At 44.7% G+C, this 24,742-nt stretch overlaps 1 long non-coding RNA gene across 1 annotated transcript in view; it reads left to right on the forward strand.

Annotated features, from left to right (window-relative positions):
* The window catches only part of LOC138121204 (uncharacterized), a 215,291-nt gene extending 192,442 nt beyond the window's left edge, over window positions 1-22,849 (forward strand). The window contains exon 4 of the long non-coding RNA XR_011156133.1: window positions 22,642-22,849. This is a non-coding gene — a long non-coding RNA (uncharacterized lncRNA). The remainder of the gene's footprint in view (window positions 1-22,641) is intronic.
* Window positions 22,850-24,742: the final 1,893 nt, after the last annotated feature.

Raw genomic sequence — 24,742 nt, forward strand, 5'->3', positions numbered from 1 at the left:
TCAGTGGTGAAGAGCTTAAGTGGGATAAATAACAGCTCTTAAAAAACCTTTTTCTCTCCATTAGCTGCAGTGGGAACCTAAAACTACTGTGCTCCTAACCTGGACAAAGAAAATCTAGTGGGAACCTACGCAGCCTGGAGCATATGCAATGTTTATCACCAGCAGCTCAGCTGAAAACTTTAACACCTAACTATAACAAATTATAATGCTAGGAAAAGCTGCTTTTTCTGGGTTTCTTTCACACAAAGAATCTCGTTGCTGAATATCACTATCAAAGCAAGCACAGCAGAAATCACTTGAGCTCTTTTTTGTGGTGGCAGTGAAGGACTGTAAGCAAAGTGAAGCACTGTTTTTCTGGGAACAAATTAAAAAAGCAGGACCTGCATTAAAACAACACTTATGGAAACTTAGAGGAAGCTTAAGGCCTGATACTTTGCAAAGTGAAGAGGAATGATGAAGATGTGGAGGCTGGAGGGGGAAGTTTGCCCTATTGGGTCATTCATTAGTGGAAGCCAATATTTGGTGCAGCTCAGTGTGATGAGCAGCCCACAGTGTTACAGCCCAGGAGGTGGAAGGATAACTTGGAAGGGGAAGGAACTTTGTGATGTGTGACTACCTGCTTTCTAAAGACAGCAAAGTGTTGAACACCAGCAAAAAGTCTCACACACACACACACACAAAATATATAAAAACCTCCTACCCCCAAACCCCTCAAAAGGCCAAACGACTTTTGAAATGTATTATTTTATCTGGGCACTGCAATGACACGGGAGCATGGAAGTCAGGAAGGGGTTTGTGAAGGCAGCTGCCACTGTTGGGTGTGAGAATGAGAGAACAGGTCTGTCTTAGATCATCTGGTGGAATCACCTTCCTTTGTCCACCCTCATCATTTTCCATAAATCCCTGCTGCCCTCTCCCTGCCCTGTGCCCCCCTAATCTTTCTTCCCACTACATCTCTCTCCAGTTGGATCGTTTTTGATAGCTACACTTTTCCCTCAAAGAAAGCACATATTCATGAAAATAATCTGTAATTTGCCACTATGACTTGTGTTTTCTTTCCTTTCCTACTGGGTGTTGGGGCCATCTTTAGCTTTAGCTCTCGAAAATGAGGGATTTTTAAATTTTCTGCTGTTTTTCCCACTTGTGCAGTGCTGAGCCCCTCAAAGCTCTATTCTGTTGCCATGCATTGTATGATGAAACACTTCTGCATGTGCTAAGTTGTAGGATTCATCAGCCAGCAACTGGGTGACAGTCTCTACAGTAGCTAACACAGCCACTGGTAGGTAAAATAGTAATAGAATTCTAATAATTAATTTGCTAAAGCCTGTTCTCATAGGTAGATATTCCTGCTACAAAACTATGACTCAGGCACCACCCTTTTCAGTGGTCTGTTCTTCAAAGGATGAATGTTTTTCACCCAACATGGCACTGAATCATTCCCTGGGATGTGTAAGGTATTTGTGCTTGCACCACGTCGAGGTGTTGTCGTTATGGTAACTCTTCTGTATTAGTCTTGATTCCTCATGTAGTGCAATTATGAATATTGTTGTTTTAAAATACTCTGAGCTGTCTCCAGCCCAGGGAGCCAGCACAGCTCAGTGAGACCTGCACATCCCCACTGAGGCAGAGCTGCTTCACCATACGTTGTTAAAATAAAGAGCTGGTAAGGAGAATAACACATCAGAACTATTTCTGTGGGAAATCAATGGAGAAGTCCACGTTTCCCTTGGACTTTTCTCCACACCTCTAAGACAGACACCTACTTTTCTTGTTTTTTTCCTTTTAGATTAATTCAGCCTTGGTTCTCAGGTAATCACATGAATCCAACTAAGCAAGACTGCACTGCACTAATTGAAATGATTATATAAGCTGTGATACTTCTGCAGAGGTGCTTTAGAAAAGCCCACTTTTGCCCAAGGTCCAGAAATTGTACACCCATGCCAGACCTTCCTCAGTATATCCCAGAAAAGGGATGGGGTATCCCACAGTGCGAGGACCTCCTTGTGCCCCCTTCCTTTGTGGGTTTAATCCACTTTTTCACTTTTCTGGATGTGAAGCAGTTCAGATCTCAGTGCAATATTAAGGACACACAAAACCACTAAAGACTGTGGCTCCAACGTCCACAGTTTGCCTCAAGGTTCCAAAACATTCCCTGGATGTTGCCCAGGGGACGATAAATCCACTTCTATCTCTCCAGACTTTGAAGGACAGACATTTTTTCTTAAATAGACCTCTGTTTTCATTCCCTTATTTATCTGGAGCTGACACTTTAGCACAGTAGATGCAGCCAGGCACTCAAAACAAAGAGAAACTCGAGTCCTTGACTTCTTCTGAGACTTGCAGCCTGTATTTAAGAAGGAAAAAAACTCTAACAAACAGAGAAAGCTTGTTTACAGATTTGTCTCTCTGGCTTTTCTAAACATCAAATAGGCAGAACAAAGATTAGGAGTTTCTTCTACTTTGTGATGTACTAAATAAAAAAGAATAAAAATACTTATAGAATAACAAAAGAAAGAAACAAAAGATACAGTGCACAAGGTGTTCCTTTGGTTTCTTGGGAGGATGTGCAGTGAGGCTCGAGATTGTTTGTCTGCATTGCAAACCCTCACAATGAGCTTTTGAAAAATGCTTCATTTGCTGGGTACTTGACCCTCTGTGTGGATAATGTGTCTCCAAAATGAAGGGAGGAAAGGAGGAGGCAAGGGAGAAGAAAGGAACTGTCTTTGCTGCTATTATCTTCAAAGACTGCAACATTTCTGCAGGGTTTCTAGATAAATGGTGAAGGAGAGCTCTCCCATCCTTCCCCTGCTCTGGGATATACTGTCCTCCACCCCTTCTGCTGGAGGCTGATTTCACTTTCCAACCATTTGCTGTGGTGTGATTTACCAGGCCTTGGCTGCAAAGAAACCAGATTTCCCAGCTGGGCTGGCCTTGGTGAGAGAATCACCCCTGCCAAAGGCTGAAATCAAGGTTTTTCACGTCGTGTTCAAGTACAGAATAGGGCAGAAAGCAATAATAGGGGAGAAGGGCAGGATGGCCAGACATCCAAAAGCTCTCTGAGCTGTGTGGGATAGATGGGACCTCTTCCTGTGGCAATTTCCCCTCCTTGGGCAGCTTTGGATGGAGGTGCCCTGTTGCTTTTGCTGTAACCTGGTGACGGCTGCTGTGGGCTTGTGCTCTGGAAGTCCTGAGGGGATGCAGACACCATTGGCTGCTCTCAGGCTGGGCAGTGGATCAGAAAGGAAGAAAGCAGTGACAGGAGTGGGAGGCAGCTGCAAGGACATAATTTGTCCCAAAAGCAGTTTAAAAAGTGCAGAGAGCAGTGTGGGTGTTGATTTGGCAAAGGATGCCCCGGTCATCGCACCAGGCCTTGCCATCCCCTCTGTACATCAGTGAGGGCTCAGTCTCTCTAAAGCCCAGCCTTTTGTTTAATCACTCAGATAAGGACTTGGGGCAGTTCATGTTTCAGGTAGTTGGATTAGAAGCTCTTGGCCCTGGCCTTGAGGAGGGAAATGAAGCTGGTCCTGAACACAGAGGATAGTTCTCACGTGGGTTTTTTCTGTCGCCACCATGTGAGACTGGCGCGTGCATGCAACAGGCACGGAGCCACCGCCACCAAACACATCCCCACTGCCAGCTGGACTTCAACCAGACATCCAAAGGTGAAATCTTATCTCCATGCCTGAGAGAAAACAGGAGGAGATGCAGATGGTCCCAATAAACCATTGCAGGAAACAAAGTACACTTGATAAGGAGCAAGGGAAAAGGAGGACGAGAATTCCTAATGTCAGTGATTCTGTTAAAGACTTTGACCATGCCTTATGGGAAACTGCAAAGTTAAAATATAAATAAACTGACTTTAAAACCTCAATATTGCAACAGTAGTGGCTGAGTTGAATTTAAATTACCTTCTGTAATTCTTGGAATATCTAATGCTTTAAGAAAGTGTGATGTTTTTCTTACCTCTTACATAACTTTTTTTGGTCAAATTTCTGAAGCAGTGTATTGATTTTATTTTTTTTAAGGCAGAGATTATCAAGCCTGTTATCAGTTGCTTACAAATAAGGGCTGAACATGTTAGAGAACTAACAATTCAAAGAGCAGGGGATTCTTCTCAAAATCTTATCCAAAGATCCTAACACTTTCCTCAAAAGTCCCTGGGTATCGAAGAAAGATAAGGATAGAAACATCATATAAGTGACTGCCATTTTATTTTATTTTATTTATCTGCTGAGTGTAGTGAAGAGAGAGAATCACTTTTCAGCTCTGAAATTACTATAGGTCTTGTCCACAAATAGAACCTAAGTGCTGAAGACTACACTGTGCTTTTGCTCTTTGCATCTGGAAAGACTCTTTGGCTTGAGGAAAAGGCAGCTCTGTATCTGCTCACAAACATCACAGGACATCAAATCTCCACACAGGACATCAAATCTGAAGGTGTAGTTTTGCCTTCACCCTCGGAATAGGAATGAGTGTTACATCAGCAGGAGCACAGGCTGGCCCCCTCAATGGCCCAGCATTTTGGGGTTAGTCTGTGCAGACCTGCAATATTCTTATTGATCAGAATTAATTTGATAGTACTATTATGCCTCTAATGAATCCAAAATGATTCTATGAACCCAAGTAGAGTGGTTTTTTCCCTTCTAAAATGGTATATGAGACAAGTAAATCTACAGGACACTCTTTGACTGCTGATTCACTTCTGATTCATAAAAGTAAACAGATAGCAAGACATATGTCTGAGTTGAACAGCATTTACTCTGTGGGAACATGTAAATGTAATAACACTCTTTAACAGGGTTAAACAATATTAGCCCTCTGATTTGTCATTATTAGTGTCACTAATTCTAGTTTCATGAACATCACTGAAAATATATGGCATGCAAAAAAACTACTACCATAATGTGAGCACATGCATCTGTCTTTCCAGAAGAAAAACAGGCTTGGCAGGGACTGCAGTTCTGCAAGGATTTGAAACAACAACTTTTTATTCATTAAAATGTGGTTATGGCCTGAAAATGGACTTGAGAGAGAGGAGGAGGGAGGGAAGAAATGCTCTCTCATTATGGACAGCACTTAGCAGTTCCAGTTTGTCTTCCATTGGCAATCTGCACTGACAGATACAATGGTTTATTACTGCCCCGTCGATGCCAACGGAAAATCTCCCCGTGGAATTCAATGGGAGAAAGACCAGACCCCAAGTCTGGACTGCTGTCAACAGTGGGGAGCCAATGTCAGTCTAAACAGAGCAAGTTTGGTTTCTTTTCTGCCCCATGTGTCTTCAACAAATTGCCAGCTCAGTGTTGAATCCAGACTCTTCACAGCTCGTGAGGAGAGCGGCCGGGCAGGCTTTGCCAAGCCTGTGGAGTTTGAGGCTGTGTGAACCTCGTGCAACATTTACCTGCTTTGCAGGACTGGGGATTGACTTCTGCAAGCCAATTCTCCTCTGACTTCAGGCCAGGGCTCATTTCCTTACCAGGACGCTGCCGTTGCTCTGGGTGTCCATGTGCACGTGAGGGCAGTCACCAAAATGCAGCACCTGCGCGTGGTCACATCCCCAAAGGCACAGCCTGGACTGAGATTCCAGGAGGAGGCTGTCAGAGCAACGTGGCCTCTGCCTCAATAACCTGTTCTGAAAGCCCCCAGTGCACACGAGACACCAGAACTGCCTCACACAGCCTGGTCCAGGATTTCCCTGCTCCTGCGTGTAGGAAACACATTTTCCTAATGCCTTAACCCCAGTCGTCTTTGCTGCAAATAAGGTGAGTTCTGAAGGAACAAGAAGAGTGTTGTTCTCTTTAAAACAAACTTCTGCATATTGGAAGACTTTTGTCATATCTTTCCTCTTATCAAATCTTTCCTCTTTCTTTCCTTCTCTGGACTAAAGAAACCCAATTCCTACAACCTTTCCTTACAGGTCCTGTTTTCCACATCTCTTATCATTCCTTTCTACTCTTCCCTGGCCTCTTGCCAGTCAAACCAAATGATGGTTCCTAAAGCTGGACATTCTGCCCCTATTTTTTTGCTTTGGATATAGGATAGTGAAGCAAGCAGAATTAGCAAGAGATGAGGAGCTGATTTTTAATCCCCTCCATTATCCCTGAGCTGGATAGTACTGCTGCAGGGGTTTAGGGGAAAAAAGAGCCAAACTGGGAGCTCGCTGAAGCACTGAACAAATGACATCAATTCCTAGTTATGACCATCTCTTAAATTATGCCAGGTCCTCATTAACCCTGAGGTTATTACTTTGCTCAGATAAATATTCACCTGCACGTTCACCTCAGATGGGGTTTCGGGGACAGCATGAGGAGCTTGCCTGGAGTCAGCTCGACTCCTGCCAGCACCACTGTGCTCCCACAGTCCCAGGAAGGAGTGGATCACGACAGAAATTGCTGTGCCGACTGTAGGAGCAGGGGGAGGACACTGTTGTCATGTCCATGTTCTATCTGTCATCTACTGGTAGCTATTTATACTGCGCTTATCGCCGGGGTGGGATGAGCAGGGGGTAACGGTAACGTGTGAGAGCCTCCGAGGCACAGAGCTGAAAAAAGAAAGATCCTGTTGGGTTTTAATGTGCCAGACTGAGCCTGGGAGGGAGTCGCTACCTGTCACAGCACGGGGACTGCTCTGCAGGCACAGCGTCTCTGCAGACCCACGGCCTTCCAGCGGCACTCAGAATCCCTGAAAAATCACAGCCTGCGCTGGGAAATTGCAAATCCCTCCAGGACTGAGCTCCAGGGCTTTAATAGCAGCATGTTTTATTCAGCCTGTTTCCCCTCTGCTGTATGTTGTCCTTTATATGTTTTCAATATTTAAAGCCTGTTTTTCCTGACAATGTTTCTTCTGGCTTTTCCACACAAGATTTCTCTTTTTCCATGTCTCTTCATTCCAGAAAGTTGTGGTTTTGTGCACTGTTCTCCTACGGCTGTGAAATCTCTGGGTGCCCATTAAAATGAAAAGAGTGACAGAAAATCAAATTAGTTTTATTATCTATGGTAGCAGTGCTAGGAAAAAGATTGGAACTGTATCTGTTTGGGCTGGGTAGCACAGGGAGAGCCAGAGAGCCGGACTTGGCCTCACCTGGATTATTAATTTTTATTTTTTCTTAATTCTATCCCCTCAATCGATTTGTAAGGAATCATCATTGCCTTTTATTGTTATAAACTAAGCAGTGTGGGAGGTTTCAGACAAACCCATTTAGTTTTTTAATCCTCCACTTCCTCCATGGCATAACCATTCCCCAAACACTGTGGATTCAGTGCTACTGGTGATGGGAAATCAAGGACCATTTTAAAATGGAATAATTTCTCCAGACAGTCCTGCTGTTGACAAATCCATTTAATACTATTACACAATTTTAGAGAACACAGAGAAATGTTACATCTACTTATTCACCTGCAGAATAACTTAGCACTGCATGTCAGCATTTAAAGGGGATTTTCTGTAATTAGGCTGCTATAAAATATAAGTATAGTGGTCACAGACAATAAAACCCAAGGAAGTATCTTTGCAGTATGTCTGAGCACAGGCAGTTCCACATGACCATAATGATCTTTCCCAGGAGACTCATATGGAAAAAGAACAATTTATAGGTGTATGTGTAAATGCATGTACACACAAACACCCAGCTGCAGAGAGGGTCTATCAGTTGTATCAGTTATGTATCAGCTCTGGGGGAAATAGAACTTGGTCCAGGGACATTTAAAGGAATTATTTTTAACTGAAGATGATTACATCTGTGTCTGTGATCCCACAAGACACTGGGGTTTCTTTGTCTTCTTCTGGTTTTCCCTGGAGACTGTGCAGGAAAATGAACAAAGCAGAAATGCAGAAATCTGTGGCTACTCTGGAGACAGAGGCAGCCTCGTGTATGGCGTGGGAAAGGAGAGCCAACATTCTTCTTTCCATCAGGAGTGCAAAGTTCCTTCATAAAGACAGAAAAGTTACTGCTGCCAACACAGAGAACATCCTTTGGGGGCTTTGGGGTCACCCTGGACGCTGCTGCTGGCAGGTTACAGCCCCAGAGAGCTGTTCTGCCACAAGAACAGGGGCAGAACATCCCCTCTGCTTATTCCCTCTGAAACAGGATATCGAGGAGTGGGGAGTCCCAAACGATGGGAGTTCCAGGGCTCCTGGGATCCAGGGCCAAGTGCACAGCCCCTCCTGAGTGCCTGCTGCTCTCCTTTGCCATGCAGGGATGGTGGCCTGTGTCAGATTGGTGCTGTTGGTGCTCCATGGTCTCACCCAGGGCAGAAAGCCCTGGAGTGCTGCTCCTTGCACCAGAGGGGCCTGGCTGCGGCTTCTCGACAGCTCTCACGTCTGTCAGCTCTGGCTTTAATGGCCCTGCTCCCTGGAAAGATGAAATATATGGTTGGGCAATAAAAGAAAAGCTGGAAAGAAAGATTTATAATTTTCCCCTTAAGCCTGTCATTCATGTCATTAATATAGATGTCATTTAGGAGGGCAACAACTTTCTCTTCTTTTTTCTTCTTTCTTTTTCTTTTTGCTAAAAGCTTTGTGTATGTACCCACAGTCTGACAACCAAATGGGTCTGCCTTTCTTTTTTTCCCCTCCAGTATGTGGATTGCTTCTAATTCTGTCAGTCAAATGGAGCAGCAGTTTCGGGAGGGGAGTGATTAAGGCTCCCTCAGAATAAAGGGCTGCATGCTGCGCGTCTGCTATTCATCAGCACTGGGGATGGAAGAGCAATTCCAAGCTCCTGAATAACAAGATTTTTTCAAACATACAAAACACACCTTAGAAATACTGTACCAGCAAAGCGCACAATCTCCAAGTGCCATGCTTATTTTCTGTTTATTCATGCTTTATTTTCACTTTTCACCATGGTCACCCCACTCAGCCCGACTGCTGGCTCCGTGCTTGACTCCAGACTCCCCCAGCAAAGCACTTGGCAGTTCCTTAACTGTGTTTAACTCGCTAAAACCAAACGATTTAAGCTTGTGCTTAAAGTAAAGCCTTTGTTACATACTTTGTTAAAAGAATCTTCATTATTAGATCTGAGTCTGTGATGTTGGTCATTTATGGGGGGGCAAAAAATGCAGAGTAGGCAATCCCGCAGTATTTCCCAAACCAGTGTCAATTTAACAAAATAGTTGCATAAGGAAAAAAACAATATTAAAAAGATCAAATGTTTTTGAAGGTGTTTTTAAGCAAGCTGCCAGTTTGCAATTCCTTCCAGAATTGTTTACAAGCGTTTAAAACACACTTAAAATATTAAAAACCCCTTTTTATTTATAGTCAAACAGTATCTTTTATTTGACCTCAGATATTTTCTGTTTCCTTTTTGACTCCTCAAATATTTTTGACATTCATTTAAAGTTTCTCTGAAATGGAAATGCAGATGGGAAACCCAGCAGCTGGGGCTTACTGAGGAGTCAGGGAGTCTGTTGGAGGTAATGGATTCACAGTCCCCCAGATATCAGTCCAGCACCACTGGCATAATACCCTCTTCTCCATGCAGTTAAGATGAAAAATGCAGATGATAAATTGTACTCCTACATATCAAGGGATGGATGGTGGGGGTCCTCAGAGACCGAGCGTTTGTTGAAATGCAAGATATTGCTTCTTGAATCCCCACTCTGTTTTATGGTGTGGCAAATTTATTATGGAGATAATATTCAATGCCCACACTTTACTGAATTTAAAGCGAGGAGGACTTATCCAGGTCAGAGTTTTTTGGGCTTTTTTTCTCATCACTTTCAATGTCTGCAAACATCCTGCCTGTGTGAGTGCCTGTAGCAGCGTGTCCGCTGTGTTTGCCAAGGTACAATGGAGGGAACACTTGGGTGCCACATGGTAAATGTTTCATGAAAAGAGTATCTAAAACCATCCGAGACTGTCTGCTCTGCACTCAAATGCAGGACATTATTTCATGATTCCCTGTGATCCCTTTGGCATTGTAATTCTAAACTGTGCAAAGAGAAGTGGATGAAGGTGGATTACAAATTCTAGGCCGTACAAAGAACCTGTAATTATTTGTTAAACTGTTGTGTTTAGTCTCCTGTTCTGCTGTCTCCAGGCTGGGCTGTGCAGCGTTTTCCAGTTTAACTCCCTGACTGTTTTACTGGTGTATAAGGACAGCATGTGCCTCCTCCTGCTTTCTCACAGGCCTGCAGATAAGATTTCTCCTTCAAATCCCAGGTGATGGCCTGAGAGTGTCTGCAGGCAGAGGATAACTGCCTGTGGGATACAAGCTCCAGTCCCACGCTGGGCTGATGGGACGCTTTTTGACCTGCCAGCAGACATTTCTGTATGAGCACAATGTCTCCAGACATCTTCTCATGGGGTTTTTTTTTTCTTTTGTTCTTGTTTCCCCTTAGACACAATTGAATTTGTTTTGCTTCAAGGTAGAATTTCCCCTAAAATGCAAACAAAAAGTATCTGCTTCTCTGTCCACCCTTCCTTTCCCAGACAATGAGTCCCCTGCTTCATCTGGAGATGTGTGTGTATCTATCTGTACCTACGTATGGATCTACCTACATGTATATTCTTTCTTACCCTGTTCCACCGTGATTTAAAATAGCAACCCTTTGCCAGTCTCTCCTCTCCCACCAGAGACAGGTGGGGTTATTTTGGAAGGTGCGAGGGTTGTTTGTTTTAATTTTTCTTTAAGTCACCAGAATGGTGTTAAATATAATTTCCATGAAGTGCTCCAAACCCACTGCATTTGCCTGGGTGTATTGTTTTTCAGGCTCTCTCCCACCTCTAATCAGCTATGATTCGGCACAGTTGGCAGTCTCTGCTCAGCAAGCAGACTGTCTGAATCACAACTCAGCCCTAGAAAGGATGGTCTTTCTAGGTCAGGGCTAAATATACTGACTATGGGGGTGAGCATGGAAAAGTTCCCATTCCAGCTGCTATCCCGCACTGAGTCTGCAGGGATAAAACTCCCCACCTTGACAGCATATTGTGAGGCTTCATTCACGGGGATGTGCAAGGGGAAGAGGGAAAATCCTGTGGAGTCCCTGCCCCACAGCAGCGAGGGCCTTTGGGGCCGTGGCATCCAGGAGAGGCTCAGAGCAGCCTCACCACGGCTCTGAGCTGGATAGAAACAGGGCATTGGAGCAGTCCCTGTCACCTTGGCATGCACTGGGCCATGTCTACATTTAACCTTGCTCTTTCCTAGGACTCACAGCTGGTGGGATCAGGAGGGCTGGGTTCCCCTCCTGTCTGTGCCTTCCAGGCCAGGTGCCCTGGGAATGCTCTGCTCTGCAGGATGCTGCAGGTTCTCCATCCTCAGGCAGGGAGGGACAGCTACCAGACCTTTCCCTGATCTGAGGGACACTTCCAGGATGGCTGCCTGGCAAGGAAGGCAAGCTCAGGCCACCCTGCTGTGCAGCAAAGGGGGTAGGTACGGTGCCATCCTCTGGGTGAGGATGCCCCAGAGCTCGGGGAGCAGCCAGGGCAGCGCAGGGAGAGCCGAGCGCTCTCCTCAGGGCTGACAACTGCACAGAGCCCTCGGAGGCACAGCAGCTGTGGAAAGAGAGTGCTCACCACATCTCCCTCCAGCCTGGTCCAGCTACTCCTCCAGCCCAGGGCTGACACTTGGCAATTCGGCTGGAAAAATTAGAGCACAAAGCCATGTGCTGTTTGAAGTCAGTAATGAAACAAACTCTCGTTTCCAGGAGTGGGACTGGATTTCCATTGGCCCCTTCCTATTAGTTCTGTAATACCATCTTTCATTTTTATATAACACAACCAGCCTCCTGCAAGAGTTTTCTTTCCTTTTAGAAGATGAAGCTTCAAGATTGTTACAGTTGCTAGAGGCAACTATTCTGCAAAATCTTTTTATAAAATGTATTTATCTAATTAAAAATCTTTTAACAGCACCATGCCTGTAGGATCAAAAATCTCATTTATACTGTGCAGGACTGGAGAAAGTATTTGCTGCTTCTGTAGAGCCATAGGTAAACAGGGACTGGAGGGGCATACAGTGACTGCTCCAACCCAGCTAATCCTAATGCACCTTTTCCAATAAAAAAGTGGGCTCTAAGACCTCTCTGGTTTATTATTGGAAGAAAAGTAATGGGGAGGGGGGAGGAGTAAGCTTATAATGGAGTCAATTCAATGTAGTTGGCAACAAGAGTAGAACAGCCTTACATCAGTGACATTTTCCAGTGAAACAAACCTGTTGTACAGAGAACAATTTTTAATTAACTCTATATCTCATGTGCTGAGGAACGTGAGCAAACTTCTTTATGACTTTACTTTTGGCTGCAAAGTATATCCCAGTTTTTATTCTCCAAGAATAGATCCATGAGGTGAGTGGCAGGGAAGAGAGGGTTTCTAAATATGCATGTGAGACGGTACACAGCAACTTTGCAGGCACTTTATTGATTTTATCTGCTTCTTTTTCATGAGGCAGAGCATTTATTAAACACTAAATGATACTCAGAGAGTCTTTAAGAAGACAAGGCTTGTTGAAGTTAGCAGAGAGTTTGAAGAAACCAAGTCCTTGTTGCTCAGCCTTGACAAGAAGAGCCCAGGCTGCCCAAGTTGGTGGCCAGGGTGGCCCTGTCATCGTGGCAGTGCCACTGACCTGCCTTGGTGGCTCTTGTGGCTCTGGGAGTAGCCCAGGAGCTGCTGGTGGCCCAGGGTGGGCATCTCTCTGCTCTCCTGTGCCCACTGCAGAGCCCACTCTGGACTCTGATCTAATGAAGGGAGAAAAAGCTTTTTCTTAGTGGTGGCATCACTGTGTCACATGTCCTGGCTCTTCTCTGGTGGGGTGATAATGATCCCTGGTAAAATGGGACAAAGCTCAGGTGGGGGACCAGAGGAGGGGACTGTTTTCAGGTATTGGGTTGGCATGAGTGACTTCTCAGGGAAATCAGGAAGAAACTGGAAGTGTCTGTGCCGTGTCTGTGCCACGTCTGTGCCACATCTGTGCCACGTCTGTGCCATGCTGCAGCCACACTGAAGCTCAGTGTAATGCCTGGAAATGTTCCTCCAGAAACCAAAGCTACCAAATCACAAAATGAAACACTTGCTCTGTGTATTTTTTTTTAACCTATCCTAGCTCAAAATTACTTCTGCTCTTAATTAACTTACCCAATCAACACCATGAACCAGCCCCTGCCAGCTGCTGGCATGTCTGGTTTGGCTGTGTTTCTCCACTCTGGTGAAGATGTGCTCAGAGCAGGGCAGAGACTTGCACTGGCTGCAGTCTGAACTGGTGTGAGACAAAAAACCACAGAGAATAAGTGTAAAAAGCACACGAGCATGTCTTTGGCCTTGCCCATCTTTTGATTCCAGGAACTTTGTTCAAAATAGATTGCTCTCAGGGCCACCAAAGGAGGTTGATGATTTCCAGTCAAGCTGAAAAAATTAGTATTTCATGGGGAGTTGAAAAGGAATTTAATAGAACTACCTATAAACCAATTGGCTTCACTTCTGGTCCCAAGACTCACCAGAGCTCAGGTGTTTCTCTCAGTGGGGGTCCCTGCTTGGCCTGTACCCCATCACTGCTCCTTCCACTGATGTGTAGAGATCAGACATTGGAGTGGGTTGTTGAACAGCATAGATCATAGGGGAGCCGAATTTGTATGCTTTAGCACAAATTAGATTGCATTTCTAAAATCCTAATAAGCATAGAGATGGATCCAGAGGGATTGTTACAAACCAAAGCAGAATAATAAGCTCATCCAGAATTTAGCTAATGGACAAAAGGAGAGACAGTTCTCAAGTAATGGGCACATCAAATGAAGCAGAGAGCATCTCTCTAAGAAGAAATACGATCCTGTTCTGGGGCCTGCAGTGGGACATGGAGGGACTTTGCAAATTGTGGCTGTGCTGGGGAGAGCTGATGAGTGGGGAGCAGAGTCTTGTTCTTAAATATGAGAGTCAAGGAAGTACTTTAGGTATTGATGAAAAATTGTATTTAGGAGACCAAGTCCTTGACTGAAACGAATGGAGAATTCATCATTGACTGCAGTGGGATCAGCACTAGACCTGTAACAAGAAAATAATAATGGTCTTGTCTGAGAAATAAAAAAAAAAAAATAAAAGCCAACATTAAGAGCAGCCAAGAGCGTTCTGTGTGGCTCTAGGAACACTGTACTTGGTGAATCATTTCTCTGTTAGATAGACCATTTGTTCGGCTCCTGATTTATCTCCAAGCAAATTTAGACTACTCAAAATCAATTTGCTCGTTATAATTTTTCAATGCCTATGGGCAAACTCTTGGCTTCTGCTGTTCCCTATTGTTGATCCTGCTGAGCATTGGTTGCCTGGCTCACGTGGGGCTGTGCTCCCTCCCTGCCTGAGTGATGAAATGTTATAAATAGAGGCTGGGAAAAATCACAACGCCCTGCGTTTCACAGAGGTGGGATTCATGGCTCAAAAGGGCTCTGTTACACTACTCTTACATGCTTACCCCCAAAATTCTGATTCCCTTTTTTTAGAGTCAGTTCAAAGCACCTGTTCTTTAAAGGAACTGGGTGCACATGTTAACATGCAATAAAAAAACCAAAGCACATCAGGCAGCAGCTAAAGAGACCTTGAAAGGCTTCCCTGAGAGCCATTGAGCCAGGAACCTGCAAATATCCATTAATAAAAGTTATTTTGCTGATGCAGGTTTCTCACAATAATGTGATTGGGTTGGATTGCTGTTTGGAAGGAGGTGACCTAGGGAACATCCCTGGACATTATCCTGGGGAGCCTTTTAAGGCAATACCAGCCCAGTGTCAGCACATTTTATGGACACTGCTGCAGCTCCTCTAGCTTCTTGCTGGATGGGATTCAAGCAGCAGCATGGAGGGGATTTAACAGACCTCTGGCCTTTACTGTTGAAGCTGCTGCTTACCCAGGATCCTGTCCAAATTTTATTTAGATATTCCTATTTGGCCTCCCTGTTCAGAATTTTAATTACATTTTGCTGTTCCACATCCCGTCAATCCAGTTTCATGCTTCAGTGGGTGCTCCTCAGCACTGAGAATTCATTACATGTGGGGCCACTGAAGGATCCTTCAGCCTTTATCACTTCCTCTGAAATTCTGGGGTTTGTAGCCCTGCCTGTCCCAGAAGAGCTTTAACAGGAGGTGTCCCACTGCAGGAGCAGATCTGCTGGTTTTAACCTGTGTAAGGAGCTCTGTTCAGCTGCAAGAGCAGCCCAGGCTGAGCTTAGCTCTGTTATCAGGAGATTCTGTGATTCTCTGTACAAGAAAGCTCCTGTTTCTAACTCATACAAGTGACACACAGGTTTGTCTCACGTCAGACTGAGCAGCTCATCTGATGTTGGGTTTAGCACTGAGCCATTGTGCCTTCATTGGGATCCTTTGTTCTTGCAGTACCTTACACCAAACACATTTTTTGGAAATGCTAAGAATTTGCATGATATTAAAATGCATGTTCCACTGGGCTTTCCAGTTAATTCTTTCTCTTTTTTTTTTCTTTTTTTCTTTCTCTTTTTTTTTTTTCCTAACAAATAGGGCTCAGTTTTACCATTGTTCAATTTTTTTTCTTTTATTTAAGCTAAATTTTCAGCCATTCAACGCCTCTGTTGAGATTTTTTTCTTTCATTACTTTATGGCAGATGAAAGTTAAGAGGTCCAATTACTAACATTTTATGATAGCACAGAATATTATTAAAGCACTTAAGAGGTTATTAACACCTTTTATGTACCTCATTATTTAAAAGCCTGCCATATTTAATCATTTTAGCACCATTAAATTGGCATTAACAACAACCCTATGACTTACACTCAGAAATGTCACCATTTGACAACACTAATGCAATAAAATATCTCACAGAAACCTGGAGGCACCAGGTGAACTATGAAAAAACACAAAAATTGGGCTTTTTCATGGCTTCCAACCACAGAGAGCTGCAAGGAGAGCCACGGCAGTGCCCACCTCACCCTGCTGGCAGGGCCTCCTCCAGAGAGCCGGGAGGGAGCCGGGGGAATGGGTTTGCCAGGAAAAGCTGGGCTTGGTGTTGGACCCTCTGCAGTGGGTGAGGGACATGAGGGACTCTGAGACCTCCCTGTGCAGAGAAGCAGGAGCTGATCCTAGGCCAGTCCTCTCTGGAGTCCCAGTGCAGCCAAAGTCAGAGGACTTCCCTGGGCAATGGGAGTCCTGGGAATCCTTTCGTGTCCCTGTGGGTGCTGTGGCACCTTTGATGTGTCCATGACACAGCACAGGCTCAGGCTTTAAAGGCTCTTAATTCCATGACAGTCACACTCCTCGCTGTCCCTGCTGATGGATGAGAATCTCTGGCAGGTGAGGGAACAGCAAAACCCTTCATTCCCTGTCCTGCCAGGGCCCCTTGTTCCCAGGAGTTACACATGTACCATTCCCTCTTGAAGCTGTATAATTTCTCCTGTGACTCTCTGCTTGGATCCCTTTCCTTTCTTTCTTCCCCTCTTCCTGTGCTGGGGGGCTGACGCACAACCTGGTGGTTGGTGATTGCACACTCAGCATCTGCCTCTAGCCTCTGATTATCAAGGACAAAACCCAACAGCAAACTGGAACATCACGTTAATCAAGTCAGAAATATTATTTTTACAGCCTTCTGATTATTTCTAACAACCTGCTAAAAGCCAGTGGGACTGGGTGGGTCAGAAAAGCTCTGGCGACATTGGGAGTGTTCCAGCCCCTGGAGTTTTTCCAGCTCCTGCAGTTTTCAGCTCACCAGCTGAAGGTTCAATTCATGTGGGACTTTTCCACAGCAAAATATGGGATGAATTGTGTTTTCTCTATAAGGTTTACAAATAAATGCCTTTCCCATAATCATTATTTTCATAGACAAGTGTTACTAATATATTTTGGCATTTTAAAGCACATCCTTGAATTTACCCTGGCAACTGCTGTACAGCTGAACACACAATCAGGGAAATCTATTGCATGACTTTAGTAGTATTTGCATTCTTTGTGATGGTCTAACAGGGAAAAAAATGAAAAAAGTCCCCAAAGCCTCAAATTTAGAGCCATAAAAGGCCTCCTGAGTTATTTTTCAGATGTTGGCACTCAGACAAGTGACTGTGTCAAGAACCCCAACAGGTCTATGTACAAAACCATCTGCTGGAAGGCTGCCAGCAGCACTATCAGGATATTAGTTCAGCCTTTTGGGGAGGGTAAATGTCAGTGTTTGTAGCTGGGAAGGGTCGGGGCGTTCGGTGTTAACGAGGCTGCCTGTCCACAGCCAAATCCCCCCTGCCTACGTGATCTGCGGGATCTTCCCTGTTTCCACTGCCCTTGAAGGGATGGATTAATATTCCAGCCCAGCCACGCTTGGGTTTGGTTTGCTGTTTGTAATACATCGATGTCTGCAGCAGTTAAATGCTGGTAGGGCTTCAGGTCTGTTAAACAAATTATGGGAGCCTTTAAACATCATTGCACTGGGCTTCATCCCCCACAGCCAGATGCAGATTGCTCAGGTGTGAGTGGAGAGGAGGGAGCAGGGCTTCCTGCCAATCCCTCTCTCCAGCAGAGCCAACTCCCTCGTTCTCTGGGAAGTTGGGGGGTTTAATTAGCATGTCTTGGTCTAGGGTTTAACAGCAGTGCCCTGGCCCTGAGGATAGAGCTGTGTCTTGTTTTCTCCCCCAGGTCTGGGTCTGTCTCTCCAGGTGTCTCTGATATCTCTGAAGTTCCCTGGCCCTCCTTCCTCCAGTTCCTCCACCCTTTTCAAGGGTTTTGTTTGGATGTTTGTCTGCTGTAGTACCCTTCACTAGAAGCCAGGCCGTGTCCTTGGGACCTGGGCCATGGGGTGCACCCCTGCAGGATCCTGTGGCTGGCTGTGTGTCTGAGGTCTCCCTGCCCCAGCTGCTGCTGCCAGCTGGGGTGTTTGGGACAGGAGTATCTCTGCAGGGCCAGCAGCAGCTCCCCTTGCCATGGGCAGCACAGGTCTGATGTTCCTGCAAGGGGCTATGCCAGCAAAGTGAGCGATCAACATGGGCAAGGACTGGGCACCAAGGGGAAGAGCTGCTATACATTTATATGTTATGCTGTATAATGCTATTCTGGAAATGGCAAAGCCCAGAACCTGCCTATAGGAGCAACTTTTATCTGTTACATCAATATAGTTGTAGCAACAGATAACCACCTCATCCAGTGCTCTAGAGTAGCTCCCATGTGGCTTTTCCTATCAAGTCTTCACCACCAAAAGAGGTGTGACTTTTATTATTTTTCTTTATGGGCAGGTAGCTAATAAAGGTAACTATTTTCCTGTAAAATCCGGGGGTGATGAGACTCCAGACCCAAAGGCAGCGTTGCTGGGTAAGAGTAGCCATGGGTCACTTGGCATTGGCCAAGGGAAATGGTTCAGTCCCTCTGGTTATTTCAGACTCACTGTTGTTCTTTACCTGCTCAGTTAACTTAAAAACCTGTCTCACCACTTGTTCTGCTCGTGCCTAGGAGCTGCCCTGGAACATTCACCCCAGCCTGTGTAGCCAGGCCAGCAGAGGTTTCTAGTGTAGCCTGTCCTTCCTCGGCTGAGGGGACCATCTCCTCAGCCAGCAGAGCTGGGCAATCCGGCTGTGTTTTGCAGAGCATCACCAGCCCCGGCTGGTACAAACCCAGGATCATTTATCATCTGGGGCTGTGATGGATGAGGTGATACGAATTGGTGGCTTTGGTCCATTAGTGTTGGAACCAACTGATCTCCTTACTGGCAGCCTCAGCTGGAAAGACTCTTGGTGCCCTGTGGCACCTTTCCCTCTTTGGAGAAGGCCTCTGTCCTTCAGGGGGGACTGTGAGCTATCAGCACAGTGACCCCTGAGATTTTGCTGCCTCTGCTTTCTGGAGCTCTTTCCTACTCCGCCAGGGCTCAGTGGATACTCCAATTCCTGCTGCGAGGCCGAGTCAGCTCCCTGGGGACAGTGCCCAGGACCCCCATGCAGGTGAAGCAGATCCCACAGCTACTTTGCAGCCTGGGATTTGCGTGTCTGCATAGCGGCTGCTTTGCAGCACCGAGTTATTTGCATTTGTGTGGGTTTTTTTCTGCCCCAGATCCCACAGCAAGCTCTGCTCAGAGCTGCTGCCTCTCGCACGCAGCACGGCCCGGGCTGGCTCACTCCTGCAGCTCACCTGGTGCTTGCCACAGATTCAGCAGTTCAAGTTAAAGTTAGCCCTGGCTTTTAAGGTCTATTCCAATCCATTTAACTCCTCAGCTTTGTGTGAAAAACAAATGGCAAATATAAAAGCTTACATCAGCTCCTGCAACTGGCAAAGTGAATGGGAAAGCTGGAAGAAATTTACAGTCAGAAAAAGAACTGTGTGTAAACTCTCACTTTGTTCAAAGACAGTTTATTATCAGAGGATAATTTTAGGTGACAGTTGTTGCTGGGGTATTTTGTGCTTTTTTTTTTTTTTTTTAATTATTACTACACTTTAGTTATACAGTGTAATTCTTGAGCAGATACTCAAACAAGCGAGATTGGCTCATCATTCCTCTTTAATTCCACATCATGTCACTTTGGAAAGGAAATGGCTTGGTAAAAGCCAGAGAGTTCAGATATGATGCTGGCAGATCGTTATGAAATATTCACAAGACATTTAGTTTAACTTGGTGCTAATTGAACACTGACAGCACAAGTTACTCCTGCCTGCAGCAATAGTCTATCACGTTTAGGCAAGTGGCATTCCTTCCCCTTTGATGCTCTCCGAGATTGGAGGCTGTGAGGGAGCCTCAGTTAACAACCAGTAAACACTCGGGGAGCAGCACTGGAGACGGATCCTGCACGGAGAATCCTCCAAAAAGTGGAGAGAGTTTATTTGCAGAGGGGCTGTGATAAGGCTTCAACTCTGTCTATGAAAATGCTCAGTATTAGGTGAGGGGTGATGCTAAATTGATATAGTTTTGGTTTGTTGTTTTTTTTTTTTAATATCTTCCTGAGTGAAGACACTTAAAAGCAAGACTCTTTGCAGACTACCTAATGTCACTTTTCTGAAGCCATAGCCCAAAAGGCCTCCTTGCCCTTTGGGTTTCTCATCTCGAGATGAGAGGTTTCCAGGGCAGTTATAGCTACACAGGTGTAACTGTATTTTCTGATGGAGACGTGGCCTTGTTTATTTCTTTCCTCTTTATTTCTGTAGCTCAACATGCTGTTTACTGATATTTGTGAATTTGTTTCTTATTTGTCAGTTCAGCTTCCCTGTGGGCATTTAATAACAGGAACTTTCCTACCATTTTAATTGTCTCTTATTCCAGAGCCAAGCAGAGTTTGAAGCAGAGTATTAATGCCATCATTTTAGTCATCAGCCATGATGTGTGGTCTAAATAGCTTGGATCAAAACTCAGTGCCCAGTTTTGCCTGAAACCCTCTGGCAATCTGTGGCTTAGATGCAGTCATCTGCCCTGGGTGCCTCAGTTTCCCAGCTATGGAGAAAGGCCAAGTTGTTACTCAAGGACTTTTCTCATCCTCTCATTTGGAGGAGTTTGCTGCAGACTCCTCCTGTGTGGCCAGCACAGGGGGTGCCCAGCAGGAATGTGCAGGAACAGCTGCCTCAGTAGGGACCCTGCTCCCCCTGCACTGCAGCCCACACCAAGCACATTTTGTCCCTCTCCGTGTAGCTGAAGGACTGAGTGACTTCCATGTGAAGCAATGTATTTAAAAAGTGACCCAGAACATTTTTAATCTACCAGGGGAAAGGTTCCCATCTGCCTAATTCACCTGTCCCAGGGAGTTAAACTGGGGACGGAGGCACAGATGAGAATGTGTTAATGAAACTGTCACCAAATACTGAGGTGACAGTGGCTTCGATTTCAGGAATTCCTCCAGCAAATGGGGTGGTGACTGAGCACTTGTTGGTTGTAGAAAGGCAGGCAATAGTACAGCCAGCATGACTGACCAAAGTAGTAGTGATACAACTGGTAGTAGCCATCTAAGAGCTCCAGCAGCTTGCAGTAAAGCCCTGCTGTTCAGTGCTTGTACAAATGCAGGGAAAATCAGCATCCCCTTCCCCATATCCCTGATGGGAAGCTACAAATTGCTGTAAACAGACAAGGAATAAGAGTTAAGATGTGAGGAATATTGCACAGGCAGCAGTCACAGCACACACTGGTGTGGAGGCTGTGTTTTTCCCTTTTAAACAGAAATCATTGGAAATGGGGAGTGCTAAGAAAGGATTTAAAGGAGGTATCTGTGACTTCTTTGAAGCTTGGGGTAGGGTGAAGGGTGAAGGATGGTTTCTGAGCTAGACAGACTGGAAACAGCAGCTGGTGATTTATTGTTGGGGTGATCCCCACTCCACTTGCCTCCAGTGCCAGTCATGGTGAAATAGGGATCCCCCCAAAAGAGCTTCTGTCTGAGGTGGGGGACACCCAGGTGGGATTGCAGAGAGGAGGGACCAGGTGAACTCAAGGAGCTAAGAAAAACATAATTTAATCAGCAGAAGGTTTTTCAGCCCAAGCAGATTCTGGATATAAGGCCATGGCTGAGCTGAAAGCCATAGAAAGGGAGCTTTCCTGCCCTGGAGTTTTACACAAGTTGGTTGATGGCTGTAGATAATGATCTGCTGAGAAAACACACCTTGCTTTCAACAAAAACATATTTTCAAAAGCCAAGGATGCAACACTGTACTAAAAGAGCTTCCAGATTTCCTTTCCATAGACCCCCCGCCCTCAGGTTGTTGAATATCACTCACCCAGTGATATTGTCCTTGAGAGGGTTGAATAAACTTACAGTCCCCCTCTGCAGAGAAGAAGCAGCAGAGGGAGGGACATGAAATGTCCCATCCTCCCCAGAGTCCTGCTCCAACTGGCTTCCATAAGCATTGCTCCTCAGGAGGGAAAACAAATGAGTCTTTCAAAACTGCTTTACTTAATTCATTTCATTCTGGGCTAGAGCAAGGCAAATAGACAGTGGGAGGACTTCACTGATAAAGTTTTTTGGGTTTTTTTTCAAAAGCTACCAGAAGATAACACAACAGCAAATTAATGCATATTTTAAACCCTTGTACCTAAACATTCCCTTTTGGGGCTGCGCCAGGTATCTCGTGGTGCCAGTGAAAATGGGATACAGATGTTCACTTGTTTGGTTGGAGACACTGCAATAATTCATGCCTGCTACAAATGATCAGCTGCCTCGTGCTCACAAAAAAATACTCTGATCTTTTTGTCAGGAATAAGAAAACATATCCCCTGTACCTATATTAAGGAAAATAAGGCCTGTAAGAACTGTGGAAATGTGTTTTTCAGTTTGCAAAATGTAATTTCTGTTGTAGCACCGCAGCCTGTGTTGGTAAAAGAGCAATCAGCACGATTCCAAGGTGTCCTCAATGCAAGGGGAATGAGTTGGTGTCTGGGACAGGTATATGGAGCATTAAAATACCTGCTGTGAAATGGGTATTCACAGAGAAGCTTTGGGATGTTGTCCCTGAGCCTTTTTTTTCTTTGTTTCCTTTTTTACAACTTTAAATATCTGCATCTTTTGGTAAGATGAATTTAGGTGGTTTTAACACGTTTTACCTCTGACTTTGAACTCACTTGTGGTGAAAATAATCTCACTGAAGTCAAGTCCACGGTAACAGTGCTCAGGAATGCAGTGTGTCTGTTTTGATGGATGTTATGGAAAAGGGAGCTGTATACCCCAGAAATACACAGGGATGTGAGGAGAAAGAGCTGAGCCCATCAGGCTGCAACACAGCAGCAGGGCTGACACTCACCTTCTGCTTTTCCATGTACAGCAGAGAACTGCAAAACTGGCATCTGCCAGAAGGATTTGTTCCATCCCTGAATACCTGCACCTCTGGTTTCCCCCCTGTGCTGCTGTCAGGAGAGGTACAAACAGGTTCCCACCTGCTGCATAGCTCGGGCTTGAAGGAATGCATGTGCAAATTTGGCAGGTAGGAATTGCTCTCTTCAGATCAGACTGCACTTCTTGAAATAGGAGCTCTCTGCTTTCCCTGCCTGCTGTTCTATTTTTCACTTTCTTCTTGCAATGCCCATATTAAAATGAAGATTTTTATAACTCTTTTTTTTTTTTTTTTTTTTTTTTTTTTTTTTTTTTTTTTTTTTAATCTTCTTAATTCATTTTCATGGTGGGGCTGTAACCAAATCCAAAGTGGCACTTCTGGGAGTCCAGCCCCAATGTTGTATGAGGGTTTTAAAGGCGTGCACAATTTTTTCTCTCACTCCCCCAATTTTTTTTTTCTTGGTAATTTTTGTGATGTGGATTTGGGCCTGACACAACTGGCATCATTTGGGATGTAATGACTTTTTCTCCTGGTTTATCTGGGAGGTGTTTAACCTTTTGCTCACCTTTCTCAAGTTGTAGGTTGACTTCTAATTGAAAAATCCCATTTAGAATCAAAACCCACTGAAAACCTTTGGATTCAGTGCACTTAAATGCAGTGCTCTATTTCCCTATTTTTTTCAACTGTTTTTCTTGGCTTAAATGACTCACCAGATTTTTTTTCCAATTTATTGAAAAGTTTTGGCATTCTGAAAGGGCATTTTTTGCAGGACTAATGGTTAACTGATTGTTTTTTCCTGTTACTGTTTACTACATTGTAATTGTAGTTTTTCACATCAGTGCAGACCATGGACAACCCCAGCTGGGCATATATATATATATATATATATTTATTTATATATATCTTTATATTTATGTGTATATATATATATATATACATGCAGACTATTCAAAACTTTCCAAGGGAGTTGTGGATCCCTGGATAGCAAATTTCTCTCTCTAACAGCTGAATACCTTTTCTCATTTCTCTGTGGACTCCTCGAAGTCCCCAGCCCCCAGCAGTTCTCGGAGCACAGCTAAAAACTGTTTCAGGTTCATTCCCACTTGCTCACAGAATGTAGTAGTTCAGCCAAGACGTGCTGCCCCACTGGTGTTGCTTCACTGGAGCAAGTCACAGCCAGAAATAAAGGCAGGGTCTATTTTTTTCTTCTCTAAGTATGTTCAAAACATGAATTTCCATGAGTTTCCAACATAAGACCTATATCTGCATGGTAAGTAGAGTCACTTTCACTTGCAAATGAGGTTGGATCTGCTAAAAAATCTGCTAATTTGCAATAAAAATAGCATCCATCTTTGCTCTGCAAATATAGCCTCTTTGAAAACTGTCCCATTTTCAGAACTGCAGCAGCTTGTAGGATGGGAGAAAGGGGAAGGAGGAAATACCTTGCATTTGAAGTCACTTTGTATTTCTCCAGGACTACTTCACACACCTTTAGTCATTATGTTGCATTTTGTGTTGTCACATTAATTTTCACAGTAACAGACTGATAGAAACAGTGTGACTGCACTGCAGAAGCAAGGGACGCTGGATTGATTGGGAGGGAGAAGGATTTGTTCAGACATAAATATCTCCTGCCATATTGAGGGGAGTTAAAAAAAATGGCCAGCCAAGAAATTGCTTTTTTGTAGGAACGTTCTGTTTCTCTCTTTTTCCTATTTTTTTTTTTCCTTTTATTACATGCTTTAATGTGAGAGACCAGGAACAAGGGGAAAGCGAGTGGCTATTTAATGAGTCTGGAGTGCTGACTCCAACTGCTCTTTCAGAGGGTGAAACTGCAAGGAACGGGAGACAAGGAAGGTTGAAGGGGTGTGTGGAAGATGGCATTAACTAAGGAGGCCTGGTCATGTAAGGTCTTGTTGGGGAAACTGCTGACTTTCTCGCAGCTTAAATGCTTGCAGGAATTGCAGAGTCAGGCTCCTAGAAAATGAGGGCACACACCAAAAAATCAGCACCTCAGCACACAACCAGGTGAGAACATCAGGTGCAGAGAGGAAAGCCAGTGCAATGCCTTCTATCCCGATCTCCCTGCACC

Source organism: Aphelocoma coerulescens, chromosome 20 (assembly GCF_041296385.1).
Source record: "Aphelocoma coerulescens isolate FSJ_1873_10779 chromosome 20, UR_Acoe_1.0, whole genome shotgun sequence".
NCBI classification, from domain to species: domain Eukaryota; kingdom Metazoa; phylum Chordata; class Aves; order Passeriformes; family Corvidae; genus Aphelocoma; species Aphelocoma coerulescens.